This window comes from Octopus sinensis, linkage group LG18 (genome assembly GCF_006345805.1).
Source record: "Octopus sinensis linkage group LG18, ASM634580v1, whole genome shotgun sequence".
In the NCBI taxonomy this organism is placed as follows: Eukaryota; Metazoa; Mollusca; class Cephalopoda; order Octopoda; family Octopodidae; genus Octopus; species Octopus sinensis.
Genome location: NC_043014.1, coordinates 8,940,155 through 8,955,371, shown reverse-complemented (window position 1 = coordinate 8,955,371; position 15,217 = coordinate 8,940,155). Strand labels below are relative to the sequence as shown.

Here is a 15,217-nt window from a genome sequence, read left to right as displayed (position 1 = left end):
AAGTGTATATCTGTATATTTATCTATATTTATATTTATATATATATATATATATATTATATATATATATATATATATATATATATATATAGAAAATCCACAAATATCCTCAGGAAGAGGCCCTGCTCGATCTGTAGAAAAGGTGTAGGTAGAAACTCTATAAGATGTACCCAGTGTAAGCTATGGACACATAAGAGGTGCAGCAATGTCAAAGGTAGGCTAACTGGGAAGATAGTTTTTGTATGTGGCAGATGCTCTGGAGCATTGACCTCCGAAAATCTGCAGAAAACAACTTCCGTCACTTTCCGGGGGGAAAAACTAGAAGTAGTTGATAGCTTCCGCTATCTAGGTGACCAAGTCAGTAGTGGGGGCGGGTGCGCTGAAAGTGTAACTGCTAGAATAAGAATAGCCTGGGCAAAGTTTAGGGAGCTCTTACCTCTGCTGGTGACTAAAGGCCTCTCGCTCAGAGTAAAAGGCAGACTGTATGATGCATGTGTACGAACAGCTATGCTACATGGCAGTGAAACATGGGCCGTGACTGCTGAGGACATGCGTAAGCTTGTGAGGAACGAAGCCAGTATGCTCCGATGGATGTGTAATGTCAGTGTACTTACTCGACAGAGTGTTAGTACCTTGAGAGAAATGTTGTACCTAAGAAGCATAAGTTGTTGTGTGCAAGAGAGACGATTGCGCTGGTATGGTCATGTGGCGAGAATGGATGAAGATAGGTGTGTGAGAAAGTGCCAATCCCTAGCAGTTGAGGGAACCCGTGGAAGAGGTAGACCCAGGAAAACCTGGGACGAAGTGGTGAAGCACGACCTTCGGACGTTAGGTCTCACCATGGAAATGACTAGAGACCGAGACCTATGGAAGTATGCTGTGCGTGAGAAGACCCGGCAAGACTAGTGAAGCCATAATCCGTGGCCCCTACCTGGGACGTAGTCAGTCCACCTGTGCATACCTTCCTTCTTGTGACACTTGTGAAGACCTGTTGAGGCAAGTGAAAATCGAATCGAATCAAATCAAATCAAATCGAACCAAATCAAAATAGATGAACATCAATGGAATTTGTATCCTTGTGGTACCAGTGCCGGTGGCACATAAGAAAACCATCCGAACGTGATCGTAGCCAGTACCGCAACGACTGGCCTCCGTGCTGAGGGCACGTAACAAACACCATCCGAGCGTGGCCGTCCACCAGCCCCGTCTGGCACCTGTGTCGGTGACACATAAGAAAACACCATCCGAGCGTGGCCGTCAGCCAGCCTCGTCTGGCACCTCTGTCGGTGGCACATAAAAGACACCATCCGAGCGTGGCCGTCTGCCAGCCTCGTCTGACACCTGTGTCGGTGGCACATAAAATCACCCACTACACTCTCGGAGTGGTTGGCGTTAGGAAGGGCATCCAGCTGTAGAAACACTGCCAGATCTGACTGGCCTGGTGCAGCCTTCGGGCTTGCCAGACCCCAGTTGAACCGTCCAACCCATGCTAGCATGGAAAGCGGACGTTAAACGATGATGATGATGATGATGATATATATATATATATACTCTTTTACTTGTTTCAGTCATCAGTTGACTACGGCCATGCTGGAGCACGGCCTTTAGTCGAGGAAATCGACCCCAGGACTTATTCTTTGTAAGCCTAGTACTTACTCTATCGGTCTCTTTCATCGAACAGCTAAGTTACGGGGATGCAAACACACCAGCATCGGTTGTCAAGCGATGTTGGGGGGGGACAAACACACACACATATATATATACATATACATACATATATACGACGGGCTTCTTTCAGTTTCCATCTACTGAATCCACTCACAAGGTTTGGTCGGCCTGAGGCTATAATAGAAGACACTTGCCCAAGGTGCCACGCAGTGGGACTGAACCCAGAACCATGTGGTTGGTAAGCAACTAATCACATCAACCGCAGTGCTCAATTGGTGCCCCCCATTTTTTTTTTTAACTCCGTAAAAAATTGAAGGCAAAGCTGACTTTATTGGGAATTGAACTCAGAGAATAAGAAGGTGGAGGAAATACCACCAAGCATTTGGCTCTATGCTTAACAACTCTGCCACTTCACCACCTTAAAGAATTTAAAAAGTTTGAAATTTTTACACAAGGGTGACACACAAATTTGTGAAGCGTTCCATATTTTTTAGGTGCAGGAGTGGCTGTGTGGTAAGTAGCTTGCTTACCAACCACATGGTTCTGGGTTCAGTCTCACTAATGTGGCACCTTGGGCAAGTGTCCTCTACTATAGCCTCGGGCCGACCAAAGCCTTGTGAGCGGATTTGAAAGACAGAAACTAGAAGCCTGTCGTATATATGTATGTATATATGAGTGGTTTGTGTGTGTGTGTGTGTGTGTGTGTGTGTGTGTGTGTGTGTGTGTGTGTGTGTGTGTGTGTGTGTGTGTATCTGTGTGGCTGTGTATGTGGCCCTCCATCAACATCGCTTGACATCGCTGGTGTGTTTATGTCCCCGTAACTTAGCAGTTCGGCATAAGAGACCGATAGACTAAGTACTTGGCTTACAAAGAATAAATCCTAGATCAATTTCCTCGGCTAAAGGCAGTGCTCCAGCATGGCCACAGTCCAATGACTGAAACGAGTAAAAGAGTAAGATTAGTAATTTTAGAGGAAGTGGGTAAACTGTTTACCTCAACCCTCAGTACATTACTGGTACTTTATCTTATTGGACCCAGAGGGGCAAAAGTCAAAACTGACTTCAGTGGAATTTGAACTCAGAATGTAAGGGGCACTGACCTCCGTACTTTATCTCATGGAACCCAGAGGGGTAAAAGACCTCAGCAGAATTTGAACTCAGAATGTAAATAGTTATCAATCTCTATATTTTATCTTGTCAAACCCCAGAAAGGTAAATTGGCCAAGTTGACCTTAGCAGAATTTGAACTCAGAATTTAAGGAGTATCAACCCCAGTACTTTATCTTATCTAACCCAGAAAAGTAAAAAGCTAAGCGAACCTAAACGGAATTTGAACAGAGAATGTAAGGAATATCAACCCCATTACTTTATCTTCTTAAATGCACAGTGGTAAAAGACAAAGCTGACCTTAGCAGAATTTGAACTCAGAATTTAAGGAGCTGGATGAAATACAGGTAACCATTTTGTCCAATCTATATATATAAAGCTGAAGTTGTTTGTGTGGCAGGTTTGGTAGCCTTCAAGAAACACTATTTCCTCCAAGACCCTGCAGTGCAAGTTGACCAAAATTGAGAGTATGATAGAAGAAGGTTTGCTCTTCCTTCCATAGAAGATAAAATTCAAATCGGACCATGTTAACACCAAAAATTATTTACATCAAATAGGTACTTTTTTTCTATGAAAATCCCTATTTTTTACGATCTTTTGACTGCTGTGTCGCCATTTTTCGGTGTATTTCAACCAGAAAAACGTTCACTTGAAGAGAATAACAAGCTACATCATGCAAAATTATTTTACTTTTCAAAAATTCCAATTCTAAAGGGTCGAAACAAACCCGAGCAATGCCGGGCGATACTGCTAGGGCATAATAATTCTGACAGTTTACTGTCATAGCAAAATTTTTTAAAAATAAGAACAATTTACAAGGAATTACTTTTAGGCTTGTCTACTTGACCAAATGCCAGCGGTTCCAATGTGTCTTTTATTTTTCAGCCAACAACAAGTATACTAACATATTTCTTGGTACCACACTACGCTATTTATTTGGAACCATGTTGTTTTTGTTGGGTTTTTTTTTTTTTGTATTCTTATCCATGGTAACAGAAATAGCTGTGGGGATTCCTCATGAATACTTTTATTTACCAATGGTAAATACAAGGATTCTTTTTATGAAGTTCCAGTCATGGCCATGCTGGAGCACCGCCTTTAGTCAAACAAATTGACCCCAGGACTTATTTTTTGTAAGCCTAGTACTTATTCATTAGGTCTCTTTTGCCAAACCGCTACGTGACGGGGACATAAACACACCAACATTGGTTGTCAAGTGATGGTGGTGGTGGGGCAAACACAGACACAAATAATACACACACACACATATATATATGATGGGCTTCTTTCAGTTTCTGTCTACCAAATCCACCCACAAGGCTTTGGTAGGCCCAAGGCTATAGAAGAAGACACTTGCCCAAGGTACCATGCAATGGGACTGAACCTGGAACCATGTGGTTAGGAAGCAAGCTTCTTACCACACAGCCACTTCTGCGCCTATTCTTCAGAAATTGTAGGTGCAGGAGTGGCTGTGTGGTAAGTAGCTTGCTTACCAACCACATGGTTTTGGGTTCAGTCTCACTACGTGGCACATTGAGCAAGTGTCTTCTATAGCCTCAGGCCAACCAAAGCCTTGTGAGTGGATTTGGTAGATGGAAACTGAAAGAAGCTTGTCGTATATATATATACACACACACACATATATATATACATATATATATATATATATATATATATATACATGCGTGTGTGTGTGTGTGTATGTTTGTGTGTGTTTGTTCCCCAACATCACTTGACAACCGATGCTAGTATGTTTATGTCCCCGTAACTTAGCGGGTCAGCAAAAGAGACTAATAGAATAAGTACTAGGCCTACAAAGAATAAGTCTTGGGGTCGATTTCTTTGACTAAAGGCGGTGCTCCAGCATGGCCGCAGTCAAATGACTGAAACAAGTAAAGGGTAAAGAGTATTATTTTTGATAGTATAGTAATAATACATATTAGGTGCAGGTGTAGCTGTCTGGTAAGCGGGCTTGCTTCCCAACCACATGGTTCTGGGTTCAGACCCAATGCACAACACCTGGGGCAAGTGTCTTCTGCTATGGCCTTGAGCTAAGAAAAGCCTTATGAGTGGATTTGGTAAATGGAAACTGAAATTATTTCGGTTAACGAAATTTCTATCTACTGTATCTACCTACCTTTTACTAGTTTCAGACATTAGACAGTGGCCATGTTGCAGCACCACCTTGAAGAATTTTAGTCAAAAAAGTCAACCCCGTGACTTTTTGTAAAACCTAGTATTTATTTTATCGATCACTTTTTCCAAGCCACTAAGTTAATTACAGGGACATAAACACACCAACACCATTTGTCACATGCATACGCACATACAATGGGCTTCTTTCAGTTTCCATCTACCAAATCCACTCACAAGGCTTTGATCAGCCCAAGGCTATAGTAGAAGACACTTGCCCAAGGTGCCAAGCAGTGGGAATGAACCCAGAACCATGTGGTTGGGAAGTAAACTTTGCATGCTGTTTTGTATTTTATTTCTAAGTGATAAAAGTGGGGTACAACTCATACATGGGCAGAGCTAGTACTATGAAGGGTAATAGATTTGTACCAACATTTAATGCTAAATCAAGATGGTGACTAATACATGGGTAAATATAGAAAATTAAACATGAGACAATACGGACACAGAGGACTCTTCTATTTCGTTCAGCAGTCGCACATAAATAATTGGCAAGTGTTCCAGTAAATCCGATGAACAGAACAGCCTGCTCATCAAATTAACATGCAAGTGGTTGAGCACTCCACAGACATGTGTACTTTTAACCCTTTTGTTACCATATTTCTGTTGAGATGCTCTGTGTTTCTTTTAATTAACTTTAAATATAACAAAGAATTTAGTAAAATAACTTAGTTATCATTAAGCTGGTGTTAGGAACATAAATTGTGACTAAGGTTTGGTGGAAGATTTTAATTCAAAACTTATGAAAACAAGACATTTGTACTACAGGGCCAGAAGTACTTTCAGCCGGGTTGGTATGGTAAGGATTAAGAATTGTTTCTCTATTATATATATTTTAACCCTTTTGTTACCATATTTCTGTTGAGATGCTCTGTGTTTCTTTTAATTAACTTTAAATATAACAAAGAATTTAGTAAAATAACTTAGTTATCATTAAGCTGGTGTTGGGAACATAAATTGTGACTAAAGTTTGGTGGAAGATTTTAATTCAAAACTTATGAAAATAAAAACATTTGTACTACAGAGCCAGAAGTGGTTTCAGCTGGGTTAGTAACGAAAGGGTTAAGGTTTGACGTACAAACAATACAACATATTTAAAATTAATTGAAAGAAACACAGAGCATCTAAAAATAAATACAGTAACAAAAGAGTTAAAGGATTGTCAAGAAAATACTCATTTTTTTCAATGCTGAAACAATAAATTTTGGCTGTTAACCCTTTAGCATTTAAACCAGCCCTATCAAGCTAAAATAATCTACACGTTCAAAGTAGCCAGATCTATCTTCTCACACCTACCATACAATGTCATTACAAAAAAATACTATCACATTACTGATATCTAGAAGCAGTGAGATAATGCATGAGAGGTGTGGCTGTGTGGTAAGTAGCTTGCTTACCAACCACATGGTTCTGGGTTCAGTCCCACTGCGTGGCACCTTCGGCAAGTGTCTTCTACTATAGCCTCGGGCCGACCAAAGCCTTGTGAGTGTATTTGGTAGACGGAAACTGAAAGAAGCTCGTCGTATATATGTATATATATGTATGTGTGTCTGTGTTTGTTCCCCTAGCATTACTTGACAACCGATGCTGTTGTGTTTATGTCCCCATCACTTAGCGGTTCGGCAAAAGAGACCAATAGAATAAGTACTGGGCTTACAAAGAATAAGTCCCGGGGTCGAGTTGCTCGATTAAAGGCGGTGCTCCAGCATGGCCGCAGTCAAAATGACTGAAACAGGTAAAAAAAAAAAAATTTGAATAAATAAGTATTATGCTTGACAGAATAATCCTCATCCGTATCATCATCATTTAACGTCCACTTTTTCATGCTGGCATGGGTTAGACGTTTTAACTGAAACCAGTAAACTAGGAGGCTGCACCAGATTCCAGTCTGATTTAGCAAAGTTTCTACAGCTGGATGCCCTTCCTAATGCCAACCACTCCAAGAGTGTGATGGGTATTTTAACATGCCACCAGCACGGGTGCCATTTACATGGCACAGACAATGGCTTGATTTCACGAGTGCCATTTGAACGCTAAATGGTTAAAGATTAAGTTTTGTTCATTTGTACTCATTACTCTTTACTCTTTTACTTGTTTCAGTCATTTGACTGTGGCCATGCTGGAGCACCGCATTTTTAGTTGAGAAAATCGCCCCCAGGACTTATTCTTTGTAAGCCTAGTACTTATTCTATCAGTCTCTTTTCCCAAACAATAAGTTACAGGGACGTAAACACACCAGCATTGGTTGTCAAGCAATGTTGGGGGGGACAAACACAGACACACAAACATACACACACACACATATATATACATATATACGACGGGCTTCTTTCAGTTTCCGTCTACCAAATCCACTCACAAGGCTTTAGTCGGCCCGAGGCTGTAGCAGAAGACACTTGCCCAAGGCGCCACGCAGTGGGACTGAACCTGAAACCATATGGTTCGTAAGCAAGCTACTTACCACACAGCCACTCCTATGCCTAATATTTCAGTCGAGCAAATCAACCCCAGTACTGAAATATTTGTTGTAAGGAATTTTATTTATTAATTAGCATGTTACAGAACTGTCTCAGGAAGAAGATCACTTGCAGATGCTGCTTGTTGGTTTGTTTGTTGAGCTAAGCGGTCTGCGTCCCAGCTGTAGTGGGAGAAGTCCAAAACGTGGTCCTTTGCTATTCGTAAGATCTGCAGAAGAGAAACCAGGTCAACCTCCGACACCGAGAGCATCGATGGATGGATGAATGTGCATCCAGGCTCAGCAGTTGCGTAGGAGGTCGGGGACAAGAAACAGGAAGAAAGAGTGAGAGAAAGTTGGAGCGAAAGAGTACAACAGGGGTCACCACCAGCCCCTGCTGGAGCCTCGTGGAGCTTTAGGTGTTTTCGCTCAATAAACTCTCACAATGCCCGGTCTGGGAATTGAAACCGCGATCCTCCGACCGCGAGTCCGCTGCCCTAACCACTGGGCCATTGCGCCTCCACTTGCAGATGCTGCTATTGACCCAGGGCAGATGAGGTCCAGCAGCTCCTTAGTGGCTCGTCTCAGACAAGGTAACTTCCTATAAGTCCTGCATCCAGATAAGTATTGGGATAGTGGCACTTGTTGCACCAAATCAATACAAGTTTGAAGAAGGACAGCAGTGTGGAACAGGCCCTGCACAAACCACGCCCATCATAATATGCCCATCGTGCATGTTGTTCAGCAAACTATGATACCAACACAAACATCATGTATTATCATGATCCAATGGACATGCCAAAACATTGAACTAAGAACAACATGAAGCCGTACTTTGCTTAACCCTTTACATTCAGATTATTTTATCAAATGTAATGCTTATTTCTTCACATTGTTTCAAATTAATGATACTTTATTTTGTAGCTTTGAGTTTTCGGTGATGTGATTGTCTATTTTTCAGAACGACATTTCAGGGTAGGCGTGAGAAACCTGATCTGCCCTGTTTGAACATAAAGCATGTAGGGTATTTCAGCCTGATAGGAGACCCCCTTCGGTCATGAATGACCATGGGATTGCACCTAGAAAGTTACCCTCCGAGGCACAAGTCCAGGTAAGGTTGTTTGTGGAAGACCAGCAGTTGCCCATGGATACCAGCCTTCCCTCTTCACACCACTGATGTTACCCAAGGGGAAAGGCAAAGGGGCCGATACAGCTTGGCACCAGTGATGTCAAAACTCATTTCTACAACTGAGTGAACTGGAGCAATATGAAAAAAAGTGTCTTGCTCAAGAACACAACATGCAGCCTGGTCTGGGAATCGAACTCACAACCTCATGATCATAAGCTCGACGCTCTAACCACTGACCCATATGGCTAGATTAAATACTATAGGGTTAATTCTCATTCATCAAAGCAATGAGAATCCAACAACAACAAACTTTATTACTAAAAGTTGGCGGGGTGGACAACCTGCTATATTAAATCAATTTCTGATACTCTCTCTTTTACTCTTTTACTTGTTTCAGTCATTTCACTGCGGCCATGCTGGAGCACCACCTTTAGTTGAGAAAATCGACCCCGGGACTTATTCTTTGTAAGCCCAGTACTTATTCTATCGGTCTCTTTTTGCCGAACCGCTAAGTGACGGGGACGTAAACACACCAGCATCAGTTGTCAAGCAATGCTAGGGGGACAAACACAGACACACAAACATACACACACACACACACATATATATATACATATATACGACAGGCTTCTTTCAGTTTCTGTCTACCAAATCCACTCACAAGGCTTTGGTTGGCCCAAGGCTATAGTAGAAGACACATGCCCAAGATGCCACGCAGTGGGACTGAACCCGGAACCATGTGGTTGGTAAGCAAGCTACATACCACACAGCCACTCCTGCGCCTATGGTTTTACAACTTTTTAAACCTATCCAACACAAACATGAAGAAAGAAGAAATGTTTGACAGCAAACTAAAATAGTGTTTTAGTTTCTAATTAAGAAAAATTGGGACAGGGGATATGCCAGTAATACAGTGGCATAGCTAGGGTAAACCATGCCTGGGGCAAGACGCAAAAATGCCCCTCCCCCCACTCCTCAATTATTTGTTACAAGTAATTAATGTTTTAAAGTAATATTTCAGGAATAAATACTTTACCAGGATTAATTTTCCTGCTGGTTCGGTATGGCTTGTAATTCAAAATATATCTTTTGAGTGTTTACTTTTACGAAACCTCCTTATTTTAACCATTTAATGCACCAGCTTCCTCTGAGTGAAACATTAAAAAACATTTGTTTTTGATGAGGGGGCACCCCCGCTTCAATCGGCGCCCGGGGCACGTGCCTCCCCTTGCCCCACAAGACCCCTAGTTACGCTACTGCTTTGATAACCACTACTGTCATAATACTGATTTCAAATTTGAGCACAAGGCCAGCAATTTCAGGTGAGGGGATAAATCAATTACACCAACTCCCCAGAGTTCAAAAGGTACATGTGTTATCAACCCCTGAAAGGATAAAAAAGGCAAAGTTGATTACAGCAGCATTTGAACTCAGAACATGAAGTTTGCAGACTTTCATCATATTGCTACTTTGACCCTTGGCATTTAAACTGGCCCCATCCAGCCCAAATATTCTACCTGGTTTTATGATCAAACTGGTCAGATCCAGCTTCTTACACCTACCCAACAATGTCATTCTAAAAATAAACAATCACTTCATCAAATTTCGAATCGACACTACCTGTACAGGTGTGCTGCACGTTTGATGTCGTAATGATTGCAGACCGACGTAAAATGAAACGTCTTGCTCAGGGGCACAACACGCAGCTCGATCCAGGAATTGAACATACGATGTAGCGATAGTGAGTGCCACACCCAAACCACTGTGTTAATAAGCCTTTCTACTATAGGTAGAAATTCTGGGGGCAGGGAGCTAATCAATTACATTAGCCCCAGAGCTCAACTGGTACTTATTTTGTTGACCCGTAAAAGGATGACAGGCCAAGTCAACCTCAATGGAGTGGCATGTAAAAAGCACCAACCGATCGTGGCCGTTGCCAGCCTCACCTGACACCTGTGCTGGTGGCACGTAAAAAGCAGTATCTGTATGTGGTCAATGCCAGCACCGCCTTGACTGGCTTCCGTGCTGGTGGCACGTAAAAAAAGCACCAACTGATCGTGGCTGTTGCCAGCTTCCCCTGGCACCTGTGCCAGTGGAACGTAAAAAGCACCATCCGTATGTGGTCGATGCCAGCACCGCCTTGACTGGCTTCCGTGCCGGTGGCACGTAACCAGAACCAACCAATCGTGGACGTTGTCAGCCTCCCCTGGCACCTGTGCCGGTGGAACGTAAAAAGCAGCCACTACACTCACAGAGTGGTTGGCATTAGGAAGGGCATCCAGCTGTAGAAACATTGCCAGATCAGACTGGAGCCTGGTGCAGCCTCCTGGCTTCCCAGACCCCGGTTGAACTGTCCAACCCATGCTAGCATGGAAAACGGACGTTAAACCATGACGGTGATGATGAATGCAAAGCCAGAAAAAAATGCACTCAGCATTTTTATCTGATTTGCCAATGGCTTTGTCAGCTCAATATAGAGTGCATCACAAATTTGCATATTATCCTTGCACAGGGGTCACGCTAATCTCTGTATCATTCTAATTTCAGTATGTGTATTGCCATAGTGGGGACGTGTGGCTTAGTGGTTAGGGGCATTCGGCTCATGATCATAAGGTTGTGAGTTCGATTCCAGGCAACGCATTGTATTCTTGAGCAAGACACTTTATTTCATGGTGCTCCTGTCCACTCAGCTGGCAAAAATGCATTGTACCTGGATTTCAAAAAAGGGTCAGCTTTGTCACACTCTGTGTCACGCTGAATCCCCTTGCGAACTACATTAAGGGTACACGTGTCTGTGGAATGTTCAACCCCTTGCACGTTAATTTCACGAGGAAGCTGTTCCGTTGATCGTATCAGCTGGGACCCTCGTCGTCGTAACCGACGGAGTGCTCCTGTTGCCATAGCAATATAGAAAAGGAGCAGAATAATAGAAAAAGGATACAGAAAGAATAATAAAACACTAACGTGGCCAACCATCCGAACGTGGCCGTTGCCAGCGCCGCCCCTACTGGCTTCTGTGCTGGTGGCACGTAAAAAGCACCATCCGTTCGTGGCTGTTTGTCAGCCTCGTCTGGCACCTGTGCCAGTGGCATGTAAAAAGCACCCACTACACTCATGGAGTGGTTGGCATTAGGAAGGGCATCCAGCCGTAGAAACATTGCCAGATCAGACTGGAGCCTGGTGCAGCCTTCTGGCTTCCCAGAACCCCGGTTGAACCGTCCAACCCATGCTAGCATGGAAAGCGGACGCTAAACGATGATGATGATGATGATGTCCCTTTGTCTGGCTCTTCTATTCCAGATGTAAAGACCATTCCAAAACATATGCTAGCATGGAAAACGGATGTTAAATGATGCTGATTCCATCACTACAAACACTTTTCCATTTCTTTCTGCGCACCTATTAAACCAAACTCGTCATCCGTCTCTTGTCATCATCCGGTCATCCCAACGAGTTCTCATTTTGCCAATCATGCACAAATGCTACCATGAACTTCAGAAAGTCTGGAATTATCTCCCTCTTCATTCATACTTTTCCTGCCGACTCTCATCCATAGATGTTTAAACTAAACACTTGTCTGTTAAGGTTTGCAAAACTCATCTGTTCTATCCACCCAGCTCTCTCTCATTCTCTCTCTCTCACACACACAATCTCATTAACCCGTTTCATAGACACCAGAGCAGACTAAGTAGGTTTAAAGTTGTGCTTTAAAGTCATTCAACCCAAGATCCAACAACATATTCTAAAACGATTTTCAGCGTGTGTGTGTGTGTAAGGCCCCTCCCAAAAGAAATTTGGAAAAAATGGGACAAGAGTGATGACAGGTCCATTTAAAAGTGAAGAGAGCTGCATCTATATTAATTCTTTAGTAGTTTAGAGAAAGTCCTGGTAGGAAGGCACAGGGTCCTCCTAAGTTCTCCATACCTTCGAGTGGTGTATATCATATATATATGTGTGTGTGTGTGTGGTCAAATATTCATACATACATATATAGATAGATAGATAGATAGATAGATAGATAGATAGATAGATATATAGATAGATAGATAGATAGATAGATAGATAGATAGATAGAAAGATAGATGGATGGATGGATGGATAGATGTGGAGGGTAATAGATTTGCAGTTGTAACGTTTCAGCTTCCATGAAATTATACCACTCTACTTTAAGTATTGAGTACTTCCTGCCTTTGTTTACACTGACATATATACATCTCTCTCTCTCTCTCTCATATATATATATATATATATATATATATATATATATATATATATATATATATAACTCTGTGTGTGTGGGTGTGTATTGAACGAACAGAAAAGTAAAAGACTGGAATTACCATTCTAGCAGATGGTCCAGATGTGACATAGAAGCTTGATGAAATGAATGACAATACTGAGCATTATAGAGATTATTATTATTATTATTATTAGTAGTAGTAGTAGTAGTAGTAGTAGTAATCGAATTAGATAGCTTCTACCAATGTCTTATATATATATATATATATATATATATATATATATATATATATATATATATATGAGAAAGTGAGAGAGAGAAAGAAAGAGAATGGGTGAGCAAGGCTACATCAGAGCCTGAAGAGAAAGGAAGATGACAATGATGCTGATGTTGGTTCGCTAGTTGTTGACGATGAGTGGGTGTGAAAATCATGTATATATATTCTCAATACATATAGAACAGCACAAGTAGTGTGTGTAGATTGTGTGTATGTGTGATTGTGTTTATATATATATATAATTGTCGTTAATATTCTATGTTAGAAAGGATTGTTCAATATTAAGAAATATTTAAACTTATTTTATTATACACGGACAGACGAACAGAACTAAAACGAAGGTGTGTGTGTATATATATATGTTTTTGTAAGTAAACTTACAGAACTGTAATCTATGTATGTATAAAATGAACAGTGACAAAAATTGACAAGCGGTTGACAGACAAGTAGATCTACCTAGGTGAGAACACACATACATATATATACATACATATATATATACATATATATATATATATATATATATATATATATATATATATATATATATATATAGGGAGAATTCACACAAAAAAGAAGGCGATGACAGGTGGTGTAGACAACAAACAGATGTATTAGTATAACGCTCGGGAAGTGAAAAAGCCTTTAACGTTTCGAGCCTACGCTCTTCCCCAGGAAGGAACACAGAAAGAAACAAGGAGAGAAAATAAAGAATGTGTAGTGGCTAGCGATCTATAGGGCAAATCATATATATATATATATTATATATATATATATTATATATATATATATAATATATATATATATATATATATATATATACATACATACACACACACACACAGACATATATATTTGTGTGCATGTATGTATGTAGGTATGTATGGATTTATACGGAGGTGGGTGTTATCTTGGCAGCATTATCGGTCCCTGGACCCTACAATATGCATTTCTGGACAGCAAGTTACAACATACATAGATCAAAATTGAGCCCTTAGAACTGTGAGGCCTTCGAGCAATTGCCCAGTACGACCATGCCTTAAGACGGTACTGTGGATAGATAAACAGATAGATAGAAAGATAGATATATAGAGAGAGACAGACAGAGAGAGATAGGTAGAGATGGATAGATAGATAGGTAGATAGGTATATGGATAGATAGATAGATAGGTAGATGGACAGATAGATAGATAGGTAGATGGATAGATAGGTAGGTAGGTAGATAGATAGATAGATAGATAGATAGATAGATGATAGATAGATAGATAGATAGATAGATAGATAGATAGATAGATAGATAGATAGATGGCTAGATAGATAGATAGATAGATAGATAGATAGATAGATAGATAGATAGATAGATAGATAGATAGATAGAGATAGATAGATAGATGGCTAGATAGATAGATACAGACTGGTAGATAGATCGATAGGTTGGTAGACAGATATACAGATGGCTAATTAGATAAATATATAGGTAGATAGATGGTTAATTAAATCGATACGTAGACAAATGGATATGTAAATAATGATAGATTCGGAAGAGAGAAATCATAGTGTGTTTAAAATAAGTCATGTGCAACAGGATGAGTATACTGAGTATACATATGTGAGAAGAGAGAGAGAAAGACAGACAAACAGATTTCTGAAAGAAAAAATCCTTATGTATATTTTTTTTTATAAGAAGTGTTGGCGCGCGTGGGTTTTTCTGAGAGACAGGAATCGAGATATTGGCACTGGAACCATCAAAGGGATTTACCTGTGATTTGACAAACACCGACGGGTCTTCGTGATTAAGTCCAGCATTCTCTGGTTTGAACTCATTCTTCAAGCACTGTGCACAAGATTCCATGCTTACACTGTCAGCAGACGGCGGTGGGAACCACGGCACTACTGCTGCCGCTGCTGCTGCTGCTGTTGTTGTTTTCACTACTGCTGCTGCTGATGATGATAGTGCTGCTGTTGCTGCTGTTGGTAGTTCTATATTACCTTCTCTCTTTCTGTCTTTCCTTCTCTCTCACTCCCTCTCTCTCTCACTCTCTCTCGCTCTTTCTTTCTCTCTTTCTTTATGACACTCTCGCTTTCCCTTTCACTTTGTGTCTCTCCTCTCCCTCTTCCTCCTCCACTTCCTCCTCCTGTACCGGCAACGA

The 15,217-nt window shown here is 41.1% G+C and overlaps 1 non-coding gene across 1 annotated transcript; it reads right to left on the bottom strand.

The window, feature by feature from the left end:
- Positions 1 to 11,017: 11,017 nt before the first annotated feature.
- Positions 11,018 to 11,121, bottom strand: LOC115221846. Its single transcript, XR_003882665.1, has one exon. It is a non-coding gene; the product is annotated as a U6 spliceosomal RNA (small nuclear RNA).
- Positions 11,122 to 15,217: the final 4,096 nt, after the last annotated feature.